At 39.6% G+C, this 16,355-nt stretch overlaps 1 pseudogene; it reads right to left on the minus strand.

The window, feature by feature from the left end:
• Window positions 1-12,788: 12,788 nt before the first annotated feature.
• Window positions 12,789-14,806, minus strand: LOC133084891 (heat shock cognate 71 kDa protein-like; annotated as a pseudogene).
• Between the last annotated feature and the right edge of the window lie 1,549 nt (window positions 14,807-16,355).

A 16,355-nucleotide genomic window follows, 5' to 3' on the forward strand; every position in this document is an offset into this window, starting at 1 on the left:
TCCTCATAGTTTTTAGAAAAACATAACATGGGCCGATTGTGGGGATTTAATCTGCAGTTTGTGCAGATGCCACCAGAAAATTACCAGAACTAATCAATGAATTTAGTAAAGTCGCAGGATACAAGATTAACAAACAGAAATCTCTTGCGTTCCTATACACTAACAATGAAAGATCAGAAAGAGAAATTAAGGAAACTATCCCATTTACCCCTGCAACACAAATAAAATATCTAGGAATAAACATACCTAAGGAGGCAAAAGACCTGTACGCAGAAAAGTATAAGATACTGATGAAATAAATCAAAGATGACACAAACAGCTGGAGAGATATACCATGTTCTTGGACTGGAAGAATCAATGTTGTGAAAATGAGTATACTACCCAAAGCAATCTACAGATTCAGTGTACTCCCTATCAAATTACCAATGGCATTTTTCACAGAATTAGAACAAAGAATTTTACAATTTGTATGGAAACACAAAACACCTTGAGTAGCCAAAGCAATCTTGGTGGGGTGGGGGAGGGGGGGAACGGAGCTGGAGGTATCAGGGTCACTGACTTCAGACTATACTACAAAGCTACAGTAATCAAGACAGTATGGTACTCATACAAAAACAAATATAGATCAATGGAACAGGATAGAAAGCCCAGAGATAAACCCATACACCTATGATCACCGAATCTATAACAAAGGAGGCAAGGATATACAGTGAAGCAAAGACAGCCTCTTCAATAAGTGGTGCTGGAAAAACTGGACAGCTACATGTAAAAGAATGAAATTAGAACACTCCCTAAACACAAAAATAAACTCCAAATGGATTAAAGACCTAAATGTAAAGCCAGACACCATAAAACTCTTAGAGGAAAACATAGTCAAAACACTCTTTGACATAAATTGCACCAAGATCTTTTTGGACCCACCTCCTAAAGTAATGAGAAAAACAAAAATAAACAAATGGGACCTAATTAAACTGAAAAGTTTTTAGCACAGCAAAGGAAACCATAAACAAGATGAAAAGACAGTCTTCAGAATGGGAGAAAATATTTGCAAATGAATCAATGGACAAAGGATTAATCTCCAAAATATAAAAACAGCTCATGCAGCTCAATATCAAAAAAAACCCAATCAAAAAATGGAAGACCGAAACAGACATCTCTCCAAAGAAGACATACAGATGGCCAAGAGTCACATGAAGAGATGCTCAACATCCCTAATTATTAGAAAAATGCAAATCAGTACTCTAATAAGGTATCACCTCACACTGTTCAGAATGGCCATCATCAAAAAGTCTACAAACAATAAATGGTGTAGAGGATGTGGAGAAAAGGAAACCCTCCTACACTGTTGGTGTGAATGTAAACTGGTACAGCCACTATGGAGAATAGTATGGAAGTTCCTTAAAAAACTAAAAATAGAGCTACCATATGATCTAGTAATCACACTTGGGCATACATAAGGAGAAAACCATTAATTCCAAAAGATGCATGCACCCTAATGTCCATTGAGCACTATTTAAAATAGCAAACACATGTAAGAAACCTAAGTATCCATCGACAGATGAATGGATAAAGAAGTGGTGCACATACACAATGGAATACTATTCAGCCATAACAAAGAATGAAATAATGCCATTTGCAGCAACATGAATGGACCTAGAGATAAGTATACTAGTTGAAGTGAGTTAGAAAATGACAAGTATCATGATACCACATATTTGGAATCTAAAAAATGATAAAAATGAACTTATTTACAAAAAACAAACGGAGTCACAGACCTCAAAAACAAACTTAGGCATTTGTGTTAGCCATATGTGGAAATCCGCTTACTCTATTATTAAACTCTAGTTTTTTATCTTCAATAAATATACCTGAATTAAAAACAAAAAACAAACTTACGGTTTCCAAAGGGGAAAGGGTAGGGGAGGGATGAATTAGGAGGTTAGATTAACATATACTCACTACTGTATATAAAATAATCAAGGATCTACAGTATAGTGCAGGGAACTCTACTCAATATTGTGTACTAACCTATATGGGAAAAGAATCTGAAAATGAATAGATATTTATATATTTATAACTGAATCACATAACTGGGCACCTACCAGGCACTGGTGGGGGACAACGAACACCTAAGGGGACGGGATGAACCCCTGAGCGACCAGGTAGGACATGGGAGGGGGGCGGAGAGGGGAGGAGAAGTGGAGGCAGGATGGGACCAGTGCCCCAGAGGGGCGGCTGGAGGAGAGGAGGGGTTCCCATGCCCAGAGGGGCCCACCCATGGTGAGGGGAGCAACGGGGACGGGGAGGTACACTAGGGAGATCGGAGGATCGGAAGGGAATGCGGCCAGCATTTCCCCTGCCCACTTGGGCCCTGGGACCCTGCTGAGGTCCCGGGCCTGATCCTCTGCGCTCAGAGGGCCCCTCCGGCTGCGCTGAGCCTAAGCCCTGTCCACGTACCCCCACCCAGGGCCTTACTTCTACACTCCACACTCCAACGACCCCTCCCACCATGCTGCCATTTTCGGTGGCACAAGTCCTTAGCGTAGGTCCCCGCCCCCGCCTAAGCCCCACCCCCACAGCTAAGGCCTTTTCCAGTTTTTGTTTTTTTTTTGCTCTTGTGCTTCTGTTTTAACTTGTTACTGTTTCACTTATATTTTTATTTTTTCTAATATATTTTTTATTTTCCTAATTTTATTTTTTATTCTTTGTTATTGTACTCTTTTTTTTTCTTCTTTTTTCTTTTGCCGCGCCATACAAATCTTGGTTCCCAGCCTGTGGGTTGGGCTTGAGCTCCTGTGGTGGGAGCGCCAAGTCCAAACCACAGGACTAACAGAGAACCTCAGACCCCAGAGAATATTAATCAGAGTGAGGTCTCCCGAAGGTCCTCATCTCAGCAACAAGACACGGCTCTTGTCCAGCTGCATGAAAACTCCAGTGCTGGACACCTCAGGTTAAACGAGTAAACAGGAACACAGCCCCACCCATCAAAAAAAATGAAACGACAAAAAAATATGTTACAGACGAAGGAGCAAGGTAAAAACCTACAAGACCAAATAAATGAAGAGGAAATAGGCAACCTACCTGAAAAAGAATTCAGAGTACTGATAGTAAAGATGATCCAAAATCTCGGAAATAGAATGGAGGCACGGATTCAGAAAATACATGAAATGTTTAACAAAGACCTAGAAGAACTAAAGAACAAACACAGTGATGAACAACACAATAAATGAAATGAAAAATACACTAGAAGGAATTGATAGCAGAATAACTGAGGCAGAACGAACAAACAAGTGAGCTGGAAGACAGAATGGTGGAAATAACTGCCAAGGAGCAGAATAAAGAAAAAAGAATGAAAAGAACTGAGGACAGTCTCAGAGACCTCTGGGACAACATTAAATGCACCAACATTCGAATTATAGGGGTCCCAGAAGAAGAAGAGAAAGACAAGGGTCTGAAAAATATTTGAAGAGATTATGGTTGAAAACTTCCCTAACATGGGAAAGGAAATAGTCACCCAAGTCCAGGAAGCACAGAGAGTCCCATACAGGATAAACCCTAGGAGAAACACACCAAGACACATATTAATCAAACTAACAAAAATTAAATTCAAAGAAAAAATATTAAAAGCAGCAAGGGAAAAGCAACAAATAACATACAAGGGAATCCCCATAAGGTTAACAGCTGATCTTTCAGCAGAAACTCTGCAAGCCAGAAGGGAGTGGCAAGACATATTTAACGTGATGAAAGGGAAAAACCTACAACCAAGATGACTCTACCCAGCAAGGATCTCATTCAGATTTGATGGAGAAATTAAAACCTTTACAGACAAGCACAAGCTAAGAGAACTGACCACCACCAAACCAGCTTTACAACAAATGCTAAAGGAACTTCTCTAGGCAGGAAACACAAGAGAAGGAAAAGACCTACAATAACAAACCCAAAACAATTAAGAAAATGGGAATAGGAACATACATATCGATAATTACCTTAAAAGTAAATGGATTAAATGCTCCCACCAAAAGACACAGACTGGCTGAATGGATACAAAAACAAGACCTGTATATATGCTGTCTACAAGAGACCCACTTCAGACGTAGTGACACATACAGACTGAAAATGAGGGGACGGAAAAAGATATTCCATGCAAATGGAAATCAAAACAAAGCTGGAGTAGCAATTCTCATTTCAGACAAAATAGACTTTAAAATAAAGACTATTACAAGAGACAAAGAAGGACACTAAATAATGATCAAGGGATCCATCCAAGAAGAAGACATAACAATTGTAAATATTTATGCACCCAACACAGGAGCAACTCAATGCATAAGGCAAATGCTAACAGCCATAGAAGGGGAAATCGACAGTAACACAATAATAGTAGGGGACCTTAACACCCCACTTTCACCAATGGACAGATCATCCAAAATGAAAATCAATACGGAAACACAAGCTTTAAATGATACATTAAACAACATGGACTTAATCAATATTTATAGGACATTCCATCCAAAAACAACAGAATACACTTTCTTCTCAACTGCTCATGGAACATTCTCCACGATAGATCATATCTTGGATCACAAATCAAGCCTTGGTAAATTTAAGAAAATTGAAATCATATCAAGTATCTTTTCTGACCACAATGCTATCAGACTAGATATCAATTACAGGAAAAAATCTGTAAAAAATACAAACACATGGAGGCTAAACAATACACTACTTAATAACCAAGAGATCACTGGAGAAATCAAAGTGGAAATCAAAAAATACCTAGAAACAAAAGACAATGAAAACACGATGACCCAAAACCTATGGGATGCAGCAAAAGCAGTTCTAAGAGGGAAGTTTATAGCAATATATTCCTAGCTCAAGAAACAAGAAACATCTCAAATAAACAACCTAACTTTACACCTAAAGCAATTAGAGAAAGAAGAACAAAAAACCCCCAAAGCAAAAGGAAAGAAATTATAAAGATCAGATCAGAAATAAATGAAAAAGAAATGAAGGAAACAATAGCAAAGATCAATAAAACTAAAAGCTAGTTCTTTAAGAAGATAAACAAAATTGATAAACCATTAGCCAGACTCATCAAGAAAAAAAGGGAGAAGACTCAAATCAATAGAATTAGAAATGAAAAAGGAGAAGTAACAACTGACACTGCAGAAATACAAAGGATCATGAGCGATTACAACAAGTAACTATATCTCAATAAAATGGACAACCTGGAAGAAATGGACAAATTCATAGAAAAGCACAACCTTCTAAGACTGAACCAGGAAGAAATAGAGAATATAAACAGACCAATCACAAGCACTGAAATTGAGACTGTGATTAAAAATCCCCCAACAAACAAAAGCCCAGGACCAGATGGCTTCACAGGTGAATTCTATCAAACATTTAGAGAAGAGCTAACACCTATCCTTCTCAAACACTTCCAAAAATATAGCAGAGGGAGGAACACTCCCAAACTCATTCTACGAGGCCACCATCACCCTGATACCAAAACCAGACAAAGATGTCACAAAGAAAGAAAACTACAGGCCAATATCACTGATGAACATAGATGCAAAAATCCTCAACGAAATACTAGCAAACAGAATCCAACAGCACATTAAAAGGATCATACACCATGATCAAGTGGGGTTTATCCCAGGGATGCAAGGATTCTTCAATATACGCAAATCAATCAATGTGATAAACCATATTAACAAATTGAAGGAGAAAAACCATATGATCATCTCAACAGATGCAGAAAAAGCTTTCGACTAAATTCAACACCCATTTATGATAAAAACCCTCCAGAAAGTAGGCATAGAGGGAACTTACCTCAACATAATAAAGGACATATATGACAAACCCACAGCCAACATCGTTCTCAATGGTGAAAAACTGAAACCATCTCCTCTAAGATGAGGAACAAGACAAGGTTGTCCACTCTCACCACTATTATTCAACATAGTTTTGGAAGTTTTGGCCACAGCAATCAGAAAAGAAAAAGAAATAAAAGGAATCCAAATCGGAAAAGAAGAAGTAAAGCGGTCACTGTTTGCAGATGACATGATAGTATACATAGAGAATCCTAAAGATGCTACCAGAAAACTACTAGAGCTAATCAATGGATTTTATAAAGTAGCAGAATACAAAATTAATGAACAGAAATCGCTTGCATTCCTATACACTAATGATGAAAAATCTGAAAGAGAAATTAAGGAAACACCCCCATTTACCACTGCAACAAAAAGAATAAAATACCTAGGAATAAACCTACCTAAGGAGGCAAAAGACCTGTATGCAGAAAACTATAAGACACAGATGAAAGAAATTAAAGATGATACAAACAGATGGACAGATATACCATGTTCTTGAATTGCAAGAATCAACATTGTGAAAATGACTATACTATCCAAAGGAATCTACAGATTCAATGCAATCCCTATCAAACTACCAATGGCATTTTTCACAGAACTAGAACAAAAAATTTCACAATTTGTATGGAAACACAAAAGACCCCGAATAGCCAAAGCAATCTTGAGAAAGAAAAACGGAGCTGGAGGAATCAGGCTCCCAGACTTCAGACTATACTACAAAGCTACAGTAACCAAGACAGTATGGTATTGGCACCAAAACAGAAATATAGATCAATGGAACAGGATAGAAGGCCCAGAGATAAACCCACGCAAATATGGTCACCTTATTTTTGATAAAGGAGGCAAGAATATACAATGGAGAAAAGACAGCCTCTTCAATAAGTGGTGCTGGGCAAACTGGACAGCTACACGTAAAAGAATGAAATTAGAACGCTCCCTAACACCATACAGAAAAATAAACTCCAAATGGATTAAAGGCCCAAATGTAAGGCCAGACACTATAAAACTCTTAGAGGAAAACATAGGCAGAACACTCTATGACATAAATCACAGCAAGATCCTTTTTGACCCAGCTCCTAGAGAAATGGAAATAAAAACAAAAATAAACAAATGGGACCTAATGAAACTTAAAATCTTTTGCACAGCAAAGGAAACCATAAAGAAGACAAAAAGACAACCCTCAGAATGGGAGAAAATATTTGCAAATGAAGCAATGGACAAAGGATTAATCTCCAAAATTTACAAGCAGTTCATGCAGCTCAATATCAAACATGAAACCACCCAGTCCAAAGACAGGCAGAAGACCTAAATAGACATTTCTCCAAAGAAGATATACAGATTGCCAACAAACACATGAAAGGATGCTCAACATCATTAATCATCAGAGAAATGCAAATCAAAACTACAATGAGGTATCACCTCACACCAGTCAGAATGGCCATCATCAAAAAATCTACAAACAATAAATGCTGGAGAGGGTGTGGAGAAAAGGGAACCCTCTTGTACTGTTCGTGGGAATGTAAATTGATACAGCCACTATGGAGATCTGTATGGAGGTTCCTTAAAAAACTAAAACTAGAACTACCATATGACCCAGCAATCCCACTACTGGGCATATACCCTGAGAAAACCATAATTCAAAAAGAGACATGTACCACAATGTTCATTGCAGCTCTATTTACAATAGCCAGGACATGGAAGCAACCTAAGTGTCCATCGACAGATGAATGGATAAAGAAGATGTGGCACCTATATACAATGGAATATTACTCAGCCATAAAAAGAAACGAAACTGAGTTATTTGTAGTGAGGTGGATGGACCTAGAGTCTGTCATACAGAGTGAAGTAAGTCAGAAAGAGAAAAATAAATACCGTATGCTAACACACATATATGGAACCAAAAAAAAAAAAGTGTTTCTGAAGAACCTAGGGGCAGGAGAGGAATAAAGACGTAGATGTAGAGAATGGACTTGAGGACATGGGGAGGGGGAAGGATAAGCTGGGACGAAGTGAGAGAGTGGCATGGACTTACATATACTACCAAATGCAAAATAGATAGCTAGTGGGAAGCAGCCCCATAGCACAGGGAGATCAGCTTGGTGCTTTGTGACCACCTAGAGGGGTGGGATAGGGAGAGTGGGAGGGAGATGCAAGAGGGAGGAGATATGGGGATATATGTATATGTATAGCTGATTCACTTTGTTATTAAGCAGAAACTAACACACCATTGTAGAGCAATTATAGTCCAATAAAGATGTTACAAAATAAAATAAAATAAAATATAAAAAGCACAGGAAGGTCAAAAAAAAAAAAAAAAAGAGGCAAGGGGAAAAAAAAAAAGAAAGGAAAAGAGAGGATCCAGTTAAAAGAAAACCAGAAAAGGAAAAGTTCCAAATAATGCCACAAAAATAGGAAGGAGTATAAGAGAGTACTATGAACCTTTATACATCTATAAAATGGACAACCAAGGAGAAATGCACAAATTCCTAAAAACATACAACCTCTTAAGACTGAATCAGGAAGAAACAGAAAATATGAACAGACCAATAACTAGTAATGAAATTGAATGAGTAATAATTTTTTTAAAAAGCCCCAAAGCAAAAATCTAGAAGCAAACAGCTTCATAGGTGAATTCTACCAAACATTTAGAAGAGGTTAAACCTATCCTTCTCAAACTAATCCTAAAAGTTGCAGAGGAAGAAGTGCTTCTGAAATCATTCCATGAGGCTACCATTACCTTGATACCAAAACTAGACAAAGATATCACAAAAATAAATTACAGGCCAATATCACTAATGAACAGAGATGTAAATACACTCCAACCAAATTTAAGAATACAATGAAAGGATCATATACCATAATCAAGTGTGATTTATCTCAGGGAAAATCAATTTATATGATACACCATATTAATGACTTGAGTAAAAATAATGTGCTCATCTCAATAGATGCAGAAAAATCTTTTGAAAAAACTCAACGTCGATTTATGATAAAAGTTCTCAATAAAGTGGGTACAGAGGCAACATACATCATCTTAATAATGGCATATATGATAAGCCCACAGGTAACATCATACTCAACAGTGAAAAGCTGAAAGCATTTTGCTCCAAGATCAGGAAAAGAGAAGGATGCCTACACTTGCCAATTTTATCAACATAGTATTGGTAATCCTAGCCACACCAAGTAGACAAGAAATAAAAATAAAAGAAACCCAAATTGGAACAAAAGACCTAAAAATGTCACTGTGTGGAAGATGGCATGATACTATACAAAAAAAGAAAAAAAATCTTTAAGATTCCACCAAAATACTTCTAGAACTCATAAATGAATTTGTTTAAGTTGCAGGATACCAAATTACTAAACAGAAGTCTGTTGCAATTCTACAAACTTTCAGAAATTGAAAGAAAACAATCTCATTTATATTAGCATCAAAAATAATAAAATACCTGGGAATAAGACTAACTAAGGAGGTAGAAGACTTGTACTCAGAAAAAAAAAACAGACTAGGGAATCAAATCAAGATGGTGGAGTAGAAGAAAGTAGCACTCACGTCCTCCCACAAATACATCCAAAATACTTCGACAAATGGAACAATTCTCACAGAACACCTACTGAACACTAGCGGAAGACCTCAAATACCTGAAAGGACAAGAAACATCTCCACGAAATAGGGTAGGATGAAAGAAAAAAAAAAAAAAAGAGGTACTGGGACAGGACCTGTGCCCCTGGTAGGGAGGGAGCTTAAAGAGAGGAAATGTTTTCCCACCCTGGGAAACCCTCTCAGCTGTGGGGAGATCACCTGGGACAGAAAGGGAGCAGAAGAGGCTCAGAGGAGAATGCAACAACTGGTTTGTGGCAGGCACAACAGAGACAGACCTACACAGACGGTCCCTGCCACTGCCCTGCACACCCCAGTCTGAGACACGCATCCACTGGTAGGGGCGGGGGCTGGGTGCTGGATCTCGGGGTCTAGAGGACAGACCCAGGGAGAGGACTGAGGTTGGCTGTGGAAACAGTGTGAAGGGGCTGGAGTGTGGTACAGCCCCAAAGGGGGCTGTTCCCAGAAGAAGCCCGGACCTTCCATGGAAGTGAAGTGCCATTGTTAAGAGGTGCATGAAGGGAGGGGTGGGGCTGCCATTACAGCCTCTTTCTCCACGCACTGGCCCCCACCTCTTCAGGCTCTGGGAGAGCATGCCCCAGCCACTACCTGGGGCTCAGGCCTCCACGGGATCTCGCGCCCAGCTGCCATTTCAGCAGGCTCTGGGAGTAGGTGTCAGTGGGTTGCCACTCACAGAGGCAGGGCTGAAACCACAGCTGAGCCCCAGGGGCCACGTGACTTAGGAAGCAAGGCTGAAATCTCTCCCTGCAGCTGCACCAGCTGCAGATTTAAACCTCCGCTGTTGGATTTGTAAATTCAGCGCCTGCAGGACATCCGAGTGGACAATGGTGCTCCTGTGGCTGGGACGGGTCTGGCCTAAGCAGCTGTGGGCTTTGTGGGTGCATGAACGTGGGTGCCTGTACATGGGTGCTGGGCTGGGCCAGGGTCTGAGCTGCCCCCATAGATCCCACAGTGGGTCTGGATGTGTGACTAATGTGGTCCTGGTACCTGACTTCAGTGGCTCTGTGCTGGTGGCCTTGTGAAAACAGTGCCTGAGGGACACCGGGGCCAATTGCTAGCGTTTCCAAGGTTGAGACAGGACCGAGGGCAGTGCCAACAACAGTGTACTTTGTGAACCCGCACAACAGATGACAGGTGACACAACAGAGTATGCTCACCAGTGAACAGCTCTGGCAGAGGAATAGTCAGTGGCTCATCTCCCATTGGGAGCACTCCAATCCCATCTACCTCACACTGCAGCCCAGAAACGTAGCTCAGAAACAGATCTGGTGGCTTTTACTCCAACAACTAGGGAGCAGACCCTGCCCCTGACAGGGCAGTGACAACCACAGAGCAAAGAGGAGGCCCCACTCAATACCCAGTGCAGGCTCTGGTCACCACAACAGCAGTCACATCTCCTATCAATGGCCACCATACACTAAGGAAAGACATGGCAGGCATCCACACTAAAAACAGCCCTCACACCAAAAAATATTAAATCCACACAAGCTATGCAGGGATGTTCCCACATAAAAACACCCCTCCAAGACCACAGTAGATAACTGTTTCTCCTAAACTCATAGAGCAAGAGAAATATAAGTAAAATGAAGAAGCAGAGGAACCACTCTCAATTAAAAGATCAAGAGAATTCTCCTGAAAGAACACAGAATGAAAACAACCTCTTCAATCTAATAGACACTAAGTTCAAAAAGGAGATAATGAAAATACTGAAGGAATTAAGAAAGGCTATGGACAGAAATGCATATCACTGTAAAAAGGAACTAGAAACTATAAGGAGCTGCCAAGAAACATTAGAAAATTCATTTGCTGAGACAAAAGCTGAGCTAAAGGCAATGAATAACAGAATGAATAATGCAGAAGAACGAATAAGTGATCTGCAAGATAGAATAATGGAAATCACCCAATCAGGACGTCAGACAGAAAGCCTAATGAAAAAAATTGAAAGCAATAAAAGAGATCTATGGGATAATATAAAGTGTGCCAATCTATGCATAATAGGGATCTCAGAAGGAGAAGATAGAGAAAAAGGGATTGAAAATGTATTTGAAGAAATTATGGCTGAAAGCTTCCCTAACCTAAAGAAGGGAACAGATATCTAGGTACAGGAAGCACAGAGGGTCCCAAACAAGATGAACCCAAACAGACCTACACCAAGACATATTATAATAAAAATGGCAAAATTAAAGAGAGGATTCTCAAGGCAGCAAGACAAAGAGTTAATTGCAAGGGAACCCCCATAAGGCTATCAGCTGATTTCTCTACAGAAACGTTGCAGGCAGGGAAGGAGTGGCAAAATATATTCATAATCAAAGTCCTGAAAGGGAAAAATCTGCAACCTAGGATACTCTACCCAGCAAGATTATCATTTCGAATAGAAGAAGAGATAAAGAACTTCTCAGACAAGCAAAAACTAAAAGAATACAGCAATACTAAACCTATCCTAAAGGAAATATTGAAAGGCCTTCTCTAAAGAGAAAAGTAGTAAGAATCTATATGAAAGAGAAAATTACAATTGGAAAATAAATCACTTAAATAAGCCAGTACACACATTTTAAAAAAAAACAAAAGAAAAATTTTCTGTGAAAGTGATGATAACCACAAGGAACAGTAAAAGCATAAACATGAAGATGGAAAAGAGGACATCTAAATCACAAAATGTGGGGAAGGAGAGGAAGGAAATGTAGATTTTTTCCCTAGAATATGTTTGAACCTATACGACTACAGTCTAAGACAAGTAAATATAAGAAGGGGTTAACGCACGTGAAAAACAGGGTAACCAGAAATCAAAAATATACAGTAGAGTCACAAAAACCAAAAAGAAGAAAACATAAATATAATACAAAAGAAAACCATCAAAAAACAAAAGGACAAATAAAATATAAAATCAACAGGAAAACAGGGTTTAAAATGGCAATAAATACATATCTGTCAATAATTACCTTATGTGTCAATGGACTAAATGCTCCAATCAAAAGACACAGAGTGGCAGGTTGGATTAAAATACAAGAGCCTAAAACATGCCAACTACAAGAGACCCACTTTAGGGCAAAGGGCACACACAGATTGAAAGTGAGGACGTGGAAGACGATATTTCATGCAGACGGAAATGACAAGTCAGGATCACAATATTTATATCAGACAAAATAGACTTTAAAACAAAGACTATAAAGAAGGACACTATAAAATTATAAAAGGATCAATACAAGAAGAGAATATTACACTTGTCAACATATATGCACCCAATATAGGAGCACCCAAATACATAAAACAAATACTAACAGACACAGAGGGAGAAATCCTTCAATGTTGTGTGGAACAATGCTAAACCTATGCTAGGCTGGCTTCATCAACCTCTTCAATGGTGGGCCCAGAGGAGGCACCACCAGACGGAGGAGCTCCACCACCAGGGAAGCCCCCGGGCATCCCTCCTGGCATTCCTCCTGCACTCTTGTACAGCTTGGTAATGATGGGGTTGCAGACTTTTTCCAGCTCCTTCTGCTGATGTTCAAATTCTTCCTTCTCTGCAGTCTGGTTCTTATCAAGCCAGTTGATTATTTCATTACACTTATCAAGAATCTTCTGTTTGTCCTCATCATTAATCTTGCCTTGAAGTTTCTCATCCTCAACAGTAGCTTTCATGTTGAAAGCATAGGATTCAAGAGAATTCTTCAAAGACACCTTATCCCACTGCTTCTCATCTTCAGCTTTATACTCCTCTGCTTCCTGAACCATGCGTTCAATGTCTTCCTTGCTCAAACGGCCCTTGTTATTAGTGATGGTAATCCTGTTCTCTTTTCCTGTACTCTTATCTGCAGCAGAGACATTGAGGATGCCATTGGCATCAATATCAAAAGTGACTTCAATATGAGGAACACCACGGGGGGGGGGGGCGGGCAGGAGGTATGCCTGTGAGTTCAAACTTGCCAAGCAGGTTGTTATCCTTGGTCATGGCACGCTCACCTTCATAAACCTGAATGAGTACACCGAGCTGGCTGTCAGAGTAGGTTGTGAAGGTCTGCATCTCCGTCTGCTTGGTGGGAATGGTGGTGTTGCGCTTGATGAGGACAGTCATGACTCCACCAGCAGTTTCATTTCCAAGGGAAAGAGGAGTGACATCCAACAGCAGCAAGTCTTGAACATTTTCAGATTTGTCTCCAGATAAAATGGCTGCTGGACAGCTCCACCATAAGCAACAGCCTCGTCAGGGTTGATGCTCTTATTCAGTTCTTTCCCGTTGAAGGAGTCCTGTAGAAGTTTCTGAATCTTGGGGATGCGGGTTGAACCACCCACCAGGACAATATCATGGATCTGAGACTTGTCTAGCTTGGCATCCCGAAGGGCTTTCTCCACAGGGTCCAGTGTGCCACGGAACAGGTCAGCATTCAGTTCTTCAAATCAGGCACGGGTAATTGAGGTATAGAAGTCGATTCCTTCATAGAGGAAATCAATCTCAATACTGGCCTGGATGCTGGAAGAGAGAGTGCGCGTAGCACGCTCACAAGCAGTACAAAGGCGATGGACAGCCTTCTTGTTCTCACTGATGTCCTTCTTGTGCTTGTGCTTGAATTCTGCAATAAAATGGTTGACCATCCGGTTGTCAAAGTCTTCTCCACCTAAATGGAGAAGTGGGTATCTCCAGCTGTAGATTTGACCTCAAAGATTCCACCCTCAAAAGTGAGGATTGACACATCAAAAGTGCCACCACCTAAATCAAAGATCAGCACATTTCTTTCTACTTCAACCTTTTTGTCTAAGCCATAGGCAATAGCAGCTGCAGTTGGCTCGTTGATGATTCTAAGTACATTGAGCCCAGAAATAGTTCCAGCATCTTTGGTAGCCTGACACTGAGAATCATTAAAGTAAGCGGGTACTGTGACAACAGCATTGGTAACAGTCTTCCCAAGGTAGGCTTCTGCTATTTCCTTCACCTTTGTCAAAACCATGGATGACACCTCCTCTGGATAAAAACTTTTTGTCTCTCCCTTGTATTCTACTTGAACCTTAGGCCTGCCTGCATCATTCACCATCATGAAAGGCCAATGCTTCATATCAGACTGGAAAACAGCATCATCAAATCTTCGTCCAATGAGGCGTTTGGCATCAAAAACCGTGTTGGTGGGATTCATTGCAACTTGGTTCTTTGCAGCATCACCAGTCAATCGTTCGGTATCAGTAAAGGTGACATAGCTTGGGGTAGTTTGGTTCCCCTGATCATTGGCAATTATTTCCACCTTTCCGTGCTGGAAGACACCCACACAAGAATAGGTGGTGCCAAGATCAATGCCAACTGCAGGTCCCTTAGACATGGTTGCTGGAGCGCAGGCCCAGGTCCACTGGAGGAGAAAACAGCAACCTATAGAGCTGCCGCCGCGTTCAATGAGATAGTAGTAGGAGACTTTAAATACCCGACTCTCATTAACAGACAGATCTTCCAGCCAGAAAATTAATAGGGCAACAGAGATCCTAAATGATGTAATAGAACAGTTAGACTTAATTGATATTTTCAGGACATTACATCCAAAAAAGGCAGAATGCCCATTCTTCTCTGGTGTACATGGAACTTTCTCAAGGATTGACCACATACTAGGGCACAAAACAAGCCTCAAGAAATTTAAGACTACAGAAGTTATCTCAAGCATCTTTTCTGATCACAACAGTATGAAACTAGAGATCAACCAGAGAAAAAGAAATGAGAAAAAAAATTACATGGAAACTAAACAACATGCTACTAAAACACCAATGGGTCAACAATGAAATCAAAGAAGAAATTTAAAAATACCTTGAGACAAATGACAATGAAAACACAACTATACAAAATCTATGGGATGTAACAAAAGCCATTCTTAGACAAAAGTTCATAGCAATACAGGCCTTCTTTAAGAAACAAGAAAAATCTCAAACAACCTAACCCACCACCTAAAACAATTAGAAAGAAGAACAAACAAAACCTAAAGTCAACAGAAGGAAGGAGATAATAAAGATCAGTGAGGAAATAAAATGTAGATTTAAAAAACAATACAAACCCCCCCCCCCAAAACACACACAAAGAGCTGGTTCTTTGAAATGGTAAACAAAATTGAAATACCTCTGAGCAGGCTCAGCAAGAAAGAAAGAGAGAAGATCCAAATAAACAAAATAAGAAATGAAAGAGGACAAATCACAACTGATACCACAGAAATACAAAAAAAAAAAACCCATAAAAATACTATGAACAATTATATGTCAACAAGTTTGACAACCCAGAAGAAATGGACAACTTTCTAGAAACATTCAGTCCACCAAAACTGAATCAAAAAGAAATAGATAGCTTGAACAGACCAATCCACTAGAAGTGAAATCAAATCTGTTATAAAAAAACCTCCCTATATAAAAAAATTCAGGGCCAGATGGTCTCACAAGTGAATTCTACCAAACATACAAGGAACAACTTGTAGTGATCCTTCTTCAACTCTTCCAGAAGACTGAAGAGGAAGGAACACTCTCAAAGGCATTCTATGTAGCCACCATCACCCTGATACCAAAACCAAAGACACTACCGAGAAAGAAAATTACAGGCCAATATCTCTGATGAATATAGAGGCAAAAATTCTCAACAAAACATTAGCAAACCGAATCCAACAACACATAAAAAAGATCATACACCATGACCAAGCTGGATTCATACCAGAGTCACAAGGATGTTTCAACATATGCAAATCAATCAATGTGATACATGAAATCAACAAAAGAAAAGACAAAAAAACACATGATCATCTCAATAGATGCAGAAAAATAATTCAATAAAATTCAACATCCATTCATGACAAAAATCCTTACAAGAGTGGGTATACAGGGAACATATTGCAACATAATAAAAGCTATTTATGACA

The sequence above is a fragment of the Eubalaena glacialis genome, chromosome 2, assembly GCF_028564815.1.
Source record: "Eubalaena glacialis isolate mEubGla1 chromosome 2, mEubGla1.1.hap2.+ XY, whole genome shotgun sequence".
NCBI classification, from domain to species: Eukaryota; Metazoa; Chordata; class Mammalia; order Artiodactyla; family Balaenidae; genus Eubalaena; species Eubalaena glacialis.